This window comes from Ailuropoda melanoleuca, chromosome 1 (assembly GCF_002007445.2).
Source record: "Ailuropoda melanoleuca isolate Jingjing chromosome 1, ASM200744v2, whole genome shotgun sequence".
Classification (NCBI taxonomy): domain Eukaryota; kingdom Metazoa; phylum Chordata; class Mammalia; order Carnivora; family Ursidae; genus Ailuropoda; species Ailuropoda melanoleuca.
Window position 1 is genome coordinate 4,001,401 of NC_048218.1, and position 11,029 is coordinate 4,012,429.

The window sequence follows — 11,029 nt, forward strand, 5'->3', positions numbered from 1 at the left end:
GATTTCTGAAAACCAGAGATTCAGGCAGTCTAGAAGCGTAGTCAGGGTGCCCTGAATTAACCTGTGACAGGAGGGGACAGAGGAAGGGGAAGGGTGGCCCCAGGCTTCCTGCCTCCTTAGCTAGGCCCTTCCCTATGTGTGAACCAGCAGAGATGATCTAACCTTAGGAGAAAAGCTCCTCACACCCATGGTTTGATGTCTTTTTAAGTGTTTACAATTCCTCTTCTATTTGTTAATTGTGAAACAGTTTCAAGTTACAGGAGAGTTACAGTACATAGAACACCAGTGTATCTGTTACCTAGAGTCCCCCGTTCATTCCCATTTACCTCATTGGTGTGATCATTCTCTTTTCTATCTCATCTACCTGCTCACCTACCCATGCACCTGTTGATCCATCTGTCCATCCATCCATCCATCCATCCACCATCCATCATCTTGCCCACCCATCCATCCGTTCACCTGCCCATTTACCCATCCATCCATCCATTGACTTGCGCATCCACCCATCCATTCACCTGCCCATTTACCCATCCATCCATCATTGATTTTCCTGCCCATCCATCCATCCATCCATCCATCCATCCATCCATCCATCATCTTGTCCACCCATCCATCCATTCACCTGCCCATTTACCCATCCATCCATTCACCAATCCACCCATCCACCCATCCACCAGTCTGTCCATCCGTCCATCCATCCACCCACCAGTCCTTCCATGTATGCATCTGCCTGCCCATCCAACCATCCACATATGTGCCTTCCATCCATCTGTCTGAGGAGGTTGCAGAGAGTGCCCCATGACCCCTAAATACTTAAATACGTATTTCCCAAAAATAAGGACTTCATGCTAAATAGCCACAGTGCATACATCAAAATCAGGAAATTAGCATTGATACAGTACTATCATCTCATCCACAAGCCCTTTTCAAGTTTTGTCGACTGTCCCAAAAATGTTCTTTTGTAGAAAAAACGACCAATGGGAGCAACCAGTGAATCTTCCTTCCACCTTTCTGGCTCAGGCCCCCACCATACTTTGTTGCCCTGGCTCCCGAGTCCTCAGTCCGCTGTTCCCCAGGCTTCTTTTCTCTTTTACAACTTTGCCTTTTTTGAGAGGAGTACAGTCACTTATTCCGTATAATATCTTCAGTAGAGATTTGTCTTAATTTTCACGATTTGCTTTTCTTACGTATTTTTGGCACGAATGCCGCCGACATGATATGGGGTTTAAAGCATTTCTTTCCCTTCTACCTTTTTAATACTTTCTTGATACCAGTATGCAGTCACGGATTCCCATGGAATCAGGCTCTACTCCATTATTGTCATTTATTTTCATGTTCAAGTTATCCCCAGTTTGGCCAAGCTCAGTGCCTTCATGCCAGCTCTTGTGTCCCTCTGGTGCGTCCCTGTCGTTTGAGCACTTCTCGCTTTCTGACACAATGGGAGTTCAGTCTCATCTTGTCCTTCCTCCACCCCAGCCTCGGATACCATCAGTTCTCCAAGGAAAGTGGTTTCTTTTAGTCAAGAATGGTATTTAGACACCAAGATCTGGGGCTTAGATATGCTCACTGTTCCGGGGGTGTCATTCCCTCTAGGCTTCAGACTGATGTAACTGACATATATATACGCATACGGATCTCTGTATCTTATTAGGGAACGTAGTTTCACAGCAATACCTTCAATTACAATCCAGCACCCCGGGGTTTCATCCAGCGTGTCCATATACGTGTCCACTTCCTCCGATGGTGAGAAGGTTAGTCTCCGTCGTATTGGAACAGAAGTGCACCTTCGCTCAGCCCCTGCATGTGTGACAAACCTCCCAGCCATGTTGGCTGCTGCCTCAGTCTGTGTCCCTTCACACAGGCTGAGCCAGCCCGGGTTTGCTCAGCCCTCCGCTCTGAGTGCACCAGCCACGTTCCCCAGCCCTGCAGAAGGAGGATTCCTTTTAAAAGCCTTTTAGACCAGGGATTAAGACTTACAAACCTTTTCTTACTAAGACTCTGCCACTCAGCTTAACTTTCCTTTTTTTCCAGTAGGTCCCCACATCATTTCTCCTCCTGTCTCCAGGTAGTGATAGTTCAACATTACATTTTTCCTTCTTCACTTCTCAGAAAACTTGGGCATTTCCCCCCTCTTTTCCCTCTGATCCCTAGTCTGTGCCTTTTTTTAGTTAGGAGCATCTCTTCGTTTGAGGATGGCATGAACTTTTCTCTTAGACTCTCTGCTCTTTGACCCTCTGTTTCTTGGAGGAAACAAAAGTAAGTCTTACATTTCACACATTCTGCTATTGCTGTTGGGCTGAGGGGCCCTTGGACACCCCCAGCTAGTCCCTCTTGGGCCCTACCCCTGAGCAGCATCAAAGAGGCATACCAGCCTTTCTTCAGCCTCTCTGGGATGTGGAGATGGTAGGTTCTAGAACAGAAGTGGTTTATGCCTGGCTGGAGTAGGCACAAGCAGCTCCCTCATGCACTGGCACTTAGGTTCACAGACTCCCACTCGCAGCAGCCTGGGATGATGTCAGAGCCGGGGGAGGGCAGCAGCAAACATCATCTTATTACTGACCAGGTTATATCCAGGTTGGGGACCACTTGGCAAGGTGTGATAGCCAAGGTGTCAACCCCAGCCTCTGGTTCAGATCTGCCATGGTTCACACTCCACAGAGCCGAGCACAGAGGACCCAAGTCTGAGTACTGCTCTCTTCCTATGCCCATCCCTGCTCACCTCCAGCCAAATGAGAGATGTGGGCCCCTGGGCTCCCATGCATCATGACTTTCCTGGCAGCACATCTCCTTTCTAGATGTACGCCTGAAGCCACAGAGAGGTGGGACCTGGCTTGCTGAGCGAACAACTGGTTCACCACTTGACTACCCCACCCCCAGCTCTGATGAGCCAAGAGTCACCATCTTTATCCAGGTCATTGAACCTCAATCCAGTTCTCCAGGACTGTTTGCCGGAGGCATTTCACTGTGCGCGGCTCTAGCTGCTTATTTCAAAAGCGTGGGTGTGGCAGGTGGTGCCATTCAGGCCTCCTGTTGACACCGCAGCAGAAAGGGAACAGGCGTTTGTAGACGTTGACATTCGGAGGAGAATCCCTGACCCTAAGCTTACACTTTGGTGGCCATGTTCTTGGAAACAGAGAGACTTAACCCTGGACGAGTTTCCTCCTCTCCCCCTCCTTCCTTCTTTCCCTCCCTCTCTCCCTACCTCCCTTTATTATTCATTATTGTGTGAAGTCAGGAGTTCAGAATGCCACCACACGCTGTGCGGGACACTCAGGGGTGAGAGCTCCTGGCCTTCTGCCGTGTCTATGCCCTAACATCTGAGATCAGGCGACGTTGGCATCAACACTGATTATTACACGAGGGGAGGCAGTCTCTTCCCTGAAATGGCGCTAGTCTCTGATGTAGGCGCACCGGCAAAGAAGGTGTACTTACTACCTCATGTAATCCACTGGTGTCAGGAATGGCTGGATCCAGGTGTTCACAGTGTCACCTTTCCTTGATGTTGGCTTTGCTAATAAGCAGAAAATGGCCTGACATCTCCAAGCTTGAACAATCTTGGCTCAAGGATTTCACTAGAAGAGCTTTTTGTCCCAATGGTTTTCCTTTCCCAAACCCCAAGTTAAACATAGTTCATAGACTCTTAGACACCCTCCGCCTGCCACTCCCCCATTTTAACGACTGTGAGAGAGTTGGTGGCATCTTACAATTGAAAGTGGCAACATATTTTCTCCTTTGGAAGTGCTTCAGATAATGGTACATTTTACAATTCATGGTATCTCAGAAGTTTTGCAATATGGGGGCCCCTCTGCCTGGCTGTGGCCATTCCTAAAACTCATCATGGCAGCCAGGGGAAGAGAATGTTCTGGTCAACCAGGCTGGGTCAGGCTGGTTGATTTCACTCCTGAACGTGGGGTTGGTAGTTTCCTAAAGGAAAATCAGGATGTTCTTACAGGAAGAGGTGGACTAGGGGCTGGGTAGTGACAGCCACAGGTGTCCTCACAGGGGGGACCCTCTGAGGAGAGCCCACAGAGCACCTGGAGCCACCTACGAGTGACTTGGAGTTGTGTGTGGGGGAGGTGCCTTCACATCTTCTCAGGAACACGGAGAGTAGGCTCCCCTCTCCGAACCCTGGAGAAGGGCAGCCCATGTTCAGGAAAGCTGTTGCTCGAAGCCCAACAGCAGAGATGCTGTCCAGTGGCTTTGAAGGCGCAGCAGGTGGGGCAGAGAGACGATCTGGGGACCCCCTGCCAGATGCATTAGCGGTGGGGGAGGGGACCCAGGTGCCAGTGCTCAGTGGAGCCCCCAGATGACCTCGAGAATGAGGAAGAGAGTTATCTTCAGCCACCGCGCTCTGCCTGGAAGGGGAGGCACCGAGCCAGCCTCCCTGCACCAGCTGGGCTCCCTGAGAGGGGGTGCGTTGGGGGCGGTGTTCCTAACCCCAGGAGCACCTGAAAGACGGCCCACCTAATTGAAGGGACGAAACCGCGGAATAAAGGGGAAAGGCTTGTAGGAACAGTCCCCTTGCTCAAGGTAGCCACTCTGCTGAGTGCAGGAGAGAAAGAACATTCTGGAACCTCCCAGGTAGGTAGGGGCTGTGGGCCATGATGGTGAAGAGACTAAGAAGAGTAAGTTGTCTCCCTGGCCAATGGAAAGTGCTAAAATCTGTATTAAAAATGTTTGCGCTGAAAGAAGTGAGCTCAGATTCGAAGAGTGTGTTCAGATGCTGGGCGAGGAAGAGAGAAGAACGCCCCGGGGACAGGAGCAAGCAGGCTGTGGGACAGGGGGTGCTCTCTGCTCATCACTCCCCACGCGGGGTAGGCACCGTTAAAGCAGTAATGAAGAGCTGCGTGTCGTTCTTCCGCCAGTGTGAGTGTGCTGCCCCAGAGACTGGGGACCCAGGGTGCTGGGCCCCCTCCTTTTTATATGACAGCATCCGGGTCAGCCCCTGGCCCTTGGAACGGGGCCTGGAGGTTGCATCAAGCCTCGGTCCCTCTGTGGCAACCAAGAGGAATGAGGTCTCCCTGCGGGTGACTTTCTTCCTCCTCCCTGCCTGGACCAGCTGTGCCACTGGAAGAACCAGACCAGGGGAGGCAGCCCCGGGAGGGCACTGAGTGGGGTCGGGGGAAGGTGGCCCTTGGGCAGAGAATGGATCACAGGGGTGGCTGTGGCCATGGGACCTCGTTTGTCTGTCTTTCCCGGGTGGCTGGGGGAAAGAGGCTGGCACACCGTGAAAGCCCAGCCAGCTCCCCAGGAGAGAATCTCCCCGGCCTCTGCCTCTCCTGTGCCTCCAGGAACAAGGCAGGCGAGGAGGAGGGACCTGCTTTGGGAGGGCTGCACTGCCAGGTCCCTGGGAGGGCGCAGAGCAGCGGGAGCCCCCCCCGTTGTAGGGTAGTGGCAATTTAGTGGGGGAGGGAGGGGTGAGTGATGTGGGCTGATGCAGAGCTGTGGAGGGCAGTATGGCCCCCATCCTCCGGCTCTGTGAGCTCAGAGCGGGGAGACAGAAGTCAGCCGAACTGGTCTTTCCAGGGTGGACAAAGGAGAGGAGCCGTTCCCTCCGAAGGCAGGCTCTGGGGGAGGGATCTGGGGGTGCCTTGTCGGATGCTTCTCAAGGAAGGAACTTGCAAACACCAGATGTGTCTTCAAGACCAAGCAGACACATGTGTGTTGCGAGGAGCCCACCCGGTCCACCTGGGGAAGTGTATCCCAGCCCGTGTCTGGACATTGTCACCTGCGGACCGTCATGGGCCCGGTGACACCGGGTGGAGATGGCGTGAATCAGGCTGCTGTCTGTGTGGTCTGTGAACGCGTCTGTCCCAGTCCACAGAGAGAGAAGCCCAGAGTCAGGCAACGAGCGCCATCTGACAGCCCTGTCCTGACCGTGGAATCTGGCAAGAATACTGCCAGTCTTCAGGGCTGAAGGCAGCAGCGTCCGGAGTGCGAGGAGAAGCCCGGGGCGGAGGTGGGGACTGCTGACCGTCTTTCCGGGAGCACTTAGACCAGGCTCTCCCCACCCTGCCCTGCTCCGCCACGGGCTCTCTCCTCGCCCCATTCCAAAGGCGGGACCAGCTTGAAGTGGATGTGCGTGGGCCTGATGACTCTGGCACAGGAGGAGTGGGCTGGGGAGGGGGCTCCATGGAGGAGATTAGGTCGATTCCATGTCCTGAAGGTGAGGACCGGGCCAGCCCGCTCTGCAGCCCTCAGCCCTGTCTCAGCACCCAGCTCCTCCCTGGGGGGTAAGCGATCTACAGCCCTGACAGGCAGAGCCCCCCCACCCCCATCATCCTGCGGAGACCCTTCCCCACTGATCTGCACCCCCGGGCACCCAGGGTCTCAAACATCACTTACTAACTCCTGCTGGAAAGTAAGCAGGGAGCCCAGTAGACACAAAGAACGCCCCTCACAGGAGGACAGAGACACCACCCCAGCCCAAGAGAAAAAAGAGAAAGTGGGGACAAAGGATCAGGAGAGAAGTTTGTAAAATCTACAATGTTTTCAGAGAGATAACAGGGCATTTTCAATAAATGGCGAGCAGAACGGGAGTGTGTGCGTGTGCACGTGCGTGTGTAAACGTTTAGAGAACAGAAGTTGAAAAACGTGTAAATGTGATGAGGGAAATAACACTCTTAGAAGGGGGACAGTCAGAGACACTCCAAGCGGCCCAGCACGTCCACGACCGGAGTCCCAGCAGCGGCGGGAGAAGGGAACACCCCCGAGCTGAAGGCCAGGGCCTGCGGTGGGGGTGGCAGCAGGGGTGTGGACAGTGCCCACCGCCCGTGCGCGGCGCCCTGGAACAGCGGCCCGGGGCTCGGAGGCCACCCTGGGGGATCAATCCACAGCATCAGACTTGCAGACAGCAAAGCAGAAGCCAGAAGCCAGACAACAGCTCCATCGACATCTTTCATTTCTAGAAGTTCGACTTCATTCCTTCCAAATCTGCCTTGCTTTTCTCAGCAGGGTCCTGTGCTCAAGTGCGTGTTTTCCGTTGATAATAATTATAAACGTGTTTGCCTAAAGCCGCTGTCAGACCACCCCCTACGACCTGAGCTCAGGAATCTCGTTTCTCTCTTCGTCGGATCTGCTGGGGGATTGTCTCCTGTGTGCGTCATAATTTTGGACTGCGAGCTCGTGCTCAGAGGGGACGTGCCCGTGGAGATCCGCTGTGCCCGTGGAGATCCGCTGTGCCCGGGCAGAGGCTTTGTGGTGGTCAGACCTGGGGTTCCCCTGCAGACCTGTGATCACCCCTATGGTGATTTCAGGGCTGGGAAGGGGCCAGGACCAACACTACCAATTCCCCATCCACGGCACAGGCTGAGATCGGTATGCACTTGTGTGTTTTCCCTCTGCTGGTAGGTGGACATGTCCCCCTGGGGGCCCTTCAAGGGCATCACACATGGGAGCCCACCGGCCACAAGCCCGGGCCTTACCTCCTGCCCCTGGGTGTTCACCCCAAGCCCCCTGGTGTGGAGATGGCGCTGGTCTTTATGCTTCTCTTCTCTTTTGGCCTCCGGAGATTTCTCTCCCTTATGTTTAGGTGGTCCTTTAAGGGGAGCCCCACATTTTATCCGACCTTCCTAGCTGTGTGGTAGAAAGGTCTCATTTGAGCCCATACAGGCAAGGGCTGCGTCTCATCATATTGACCATCGCAGTGATGGAGAAACACGGAATTCTGATTTCATTGTAAGGGATGGCGTGAGTCACCGAGTGGCTGTGGGCGTGGGCAGGGTTGTTGTGTTCAAGCCAGGTCTTCGTCTTCCACAGTCAGAAATTAATACCTAAAATATCAAACAGGAGAAGCAAACCAACGGTGGGGTAAGCGTGTGATGGGCAAGTACTGGAAGAAAGGGCGGCAAGACGGGACCGCGGCCACTGGCGTGGGAGAGCTGGCCCGGGGTGGGCCAGCGTGAGTAGGGGACGCCTTCTCGCTGTGGGGTCCTGAAGTACCGGAGTCAAGGGGATCTGCCCTGACCTTCCCCATCCACACCACAAACTTTCTTCTCCATCTCCCAGTGCCAGCGACTGGGGCAGGTGTGGAGAGTTTCAGGGCTCTCGTGCAGGAGAAGGGAGGGTGCCTATCAGTGACGTCCCCGTTGATGTGTATCCCAGTGGACCCCGAGACCTGCCCTCATTGGTTTGGACCTGGTCGCCTGGCTTTGTGATGAATCCAAGCCGCCTTTCCCTCTCTGTGCAGATAAACCTCCAAGGCTCTCGGTGGGGTCTTGGGAAGGCAGCACGACCAGGGAACTTTCCTTCTCATCCCTTTAGCCCCGAGTGGGAATCACAGATGTTTACTTGGCTCTGAGTAACTGGGTGGGGCTTCCCTCATGAGCTTGTTCCTCCTGTTTCCTCCCTCCACCCAGACTCTGGATTAGCCTCCCAAGGAAGCAAAGGCCTTTGCCTCGGACCGTGGGATCCCGCTCTCAGGCTCCAACCAGGGCTCCTCCAGTCGCCCTGGCGTGTGGGCATCCCGCCTACTTCACGTGGCCTTGGTGGGCAGTGGAAGGCCATGGGGCCCCACCTTTGGCAGCACTGCCTGTGGCCTGCCCGGTGGGTGTTAGCCCAACCCATTAAGGCGGATCAAACACACCTTCCCTCGCCTCGCACGGGGACGTTTATCGTGGTGGAGGCCGCCACGGAGAGAGAGCCCCGTGCTCGGTCAGGAACCGCAGTCCCAGTCCCGGCCCTGCCAGTCCTCACCTGGTGCCCTTGGTCAAGTCGTTGTGCCTGAAAACAGAGCAGATCTGAAGTTTTATGAACAGTGAAACAGCACTGGTTGCAAGTACCTCAAAAGACTTGCAAGTAGGGGCTCAAGTAAGTTCACACACGCCGAGTTCATGGCACCAAAGGGGGAATTAACCAAACGCCACCAGCGGACGGATGGAGAGACCAGTGTGCTCTACCCAGACGCTGGCGTGTTATCTGCTATAGAAAGAGCGGAGTCCTGATAAAAGGTCACATATTACACGATGCGATGTACGTGAAATGTCCAGAGAGGGCAGATCTGGGAGGCAGACGGGTGGTTGGCAGGCACCAGTGGAGGGGGGAGGGGGAGAAACGGCTGGAGGGGCCGTGGGGGTCGCGCTGAAGGATGGAGGTGCGGGAGCCTGACAGCCGTGGTTGCACAACGTTGAGAATGTGCTGCCACCGATTTTCACCCGGAAACGGCTACTTGGATGTTGTGAGAATGTCACCTCAATAACTTAAACAAATGCATGTTGGCTCCCCCACGGAAGCAAGTCCCAGGACAGCCGGAACCCGAAGGAGCACGAGCTGGGGCCTGGTTCATGCCGCCCTCGCCGGCCCTCGAGCAAGGTGGGTGGTTCATGAAGGGGCTCACCAGCAGCCCCGGTGCTGCCGTTTCCTGCATCGACTTTCTTCTTGTTTTGTGGTTTGCCCAGTTGCTTTTACACGTGCATTAAGGTTATGGAACCCAGCTCTGCAGGATGAAGAAGCCAGACTAAAACATCACTCATGCACCCATCTCCTCTGTCCTTGGATAGATGTTCATCGCACAGGACCACACTCCTGCCAAACGACTGTGGGTCATTTCCTCTCCTTGTTCATGAAGAGCCCACTGCCTCCCTGTCCCTCTGTTCACCTTCTGAAGGATGGTGGGTGATGGAGAGAGCCAGCCTCCAGGAGAGCAAGGGGAGGAAGCCCAGAGGTCCCCAGCCTGGGGAGTGACCTTCGTGTGGCTGCAGGGTGATGGTCTTGGAGGCCAGCAGGCTGGGGTGTGTCAGGGCCGGGCTGCTGGGACTCACCGTGATGCTGGTGGGAGATGGGCGTTGTGGAGACACAGGGAGCAGCCTGGGGTCACCCCCAGAGTAAATTCTGGACCCTTATTGGAGCGAGCTGGGTGGTGGCTTAGGACACCATCCCCTCCTGTGGCCCCAGCACGTGAGTGAGGTGTTAATGAGGCCTGAGCCTCCGGGCCCTTTCTGGACTGTCCCCAGCAGGTCCATAAGTCCTTGGGGCCTCTGAGCTGGAGAGACAGGCTCCCACCAAGGTGGCTGTGAGCTTTCCCCGCCCCCACCCTGTGCTCTTGCTGTCTCCTCCCTGCCTGCAAGCGTTCCTCCCCAGGCAGACTCCATGATGGGATCTTTGTGGGAAAGCTCAGGCAGGGGGCCCCAAACCACAGCTTTTGGGGGAGTGCTTCTTAAACAGCAAAACAAAAACACTCCCAAGAAGGCAGAGGAGATGGCACAACTCCCCAAGGGGCTTGGTGATCAGTGACAGTCACGGTCACCATAGTCTGGCCGTGGAGCTGTTGAGGGTGGAGAGGCGGGGCTGGCATATTCAGGGGGGTGGGGTCTTCCAGGTATTTGGCCCCGATCTGACCCTTTCAGAAGGCTTCTGTCATCGCTGGCCAAGCCTGGGGAGCTGGGTGTCTGATGCTGGTCACCAACACTGCCAAGGGCTTGGCCTTCTTCCTGGTCGTGGGGGAAGGAGTGGCTCGGCTGGCTTCATACTCCCTGTTCGAGGGCTTTCCAGAGAGACTTGACAAGAGGGGATGGACATATAAATATGAAGAAGTTAATTTTAAGGAATCAGCTCACACAATTATGGTGGCTGGCATGTCCCAAAGCTGCAGGGTGAGCCAGCAGGCTGGAGACCCAAGGAAGAGAAAATGCCACAGTTCAGGTCTGAAGGTCATCTGCTGGCAACATACCCTCTGCTTCAGGGGAAGTCAGTTTTTGGTTCTATGAAGTCCTTCAACTGATCGGATGAGGCCCACCCACATTATGGTGGGCCATCTGCTTGACTCAAAGTCCACCAGTTTAAACGTTAATCTCACCCTAAAGCACCCTCACAGTAACATCCCAATGTTTGGGCACTCCGGCCCAGCTAAACTGACACACAAAATTAGCAGTCACATTCCCTTGTCCTTTACGAGCAGCCCTGGGTGCTGAGGGTGGCCCGGGATTGCTAAATATTCAACCCAGGCTCCTACTGGGCCCCCCTGCCACTGGATGGTTGTCACTGTCCTCGCTTGGCATCCAGGTGAGCTCAGGGGACCAAGGGCACCGGTTTC